The 340-nt window shown below is 65.6% G+C and overlaps 1 protein-coding gene across 1 annotated transcript in view; it reads right to left on the bottom strand.

The window, feature by feature from the left end:
* Positions 1–340, bottom strand: part of FAM166A (family with sequence similarity 166, member A) — a gene marked incomplete at its 5' end in the record, with an annotated part of 10,932 nt that overhangs the window by 9,450 nt on the left and 1,142 nt on the right. The gene's annotated exons all lie outside the window — the stretch shown is intronic.

Genomic DNA, 340 nt, shown 5'->3' with positions numbered 1-340 from the left:
GGGCGGCGGGTCACGCAGCCCTGCGGCGGAGCTGAGCCAGCAGGGGCAAGGTGACAAGGAGCCGCGAGCGGCGAGGGAGGGCTCTGAGCAGAAGGAGCCCTCACCAGGCGGGTCAGCTGCGGAAGGGCTGAGGTGGCAGAGCCAGCCTTCCAGAGACGCATTTTGGACCATGGAATTGAGCTGGTTTTGGCTGGGGTAGAGCTAGTTTGGGGCTACAATCAGTGCTGACGACACATGGACCTTTTTGTCCTGCCGAGCGGTGCTCGCGCAGGGCTGAGGGCTCTTCTGCTCCTCACCCCACCCCACGCCACCAGCGAGCAGGCGTGAGGAGGGGACCCAG

Source organism: Buceros rhinoceros, unplaced genomic scaffold (genome assembly GCF_000710305.1).
Source record: "Buceros rhinoceros silvestris isolate BGI_N320 unplaced genomic scaffold, ASM71030v1 scaffold27523, whole genome shotgun sequence".
NCBI lineage: Eukaryota > Metazoa > Chordata > Aves > Bucerotiformes > Bucerotidae > Buceros > Buceros rhinoceros.
This window is presented reverse-complemented; position numbering and strand designations above follow the sequence as displayed.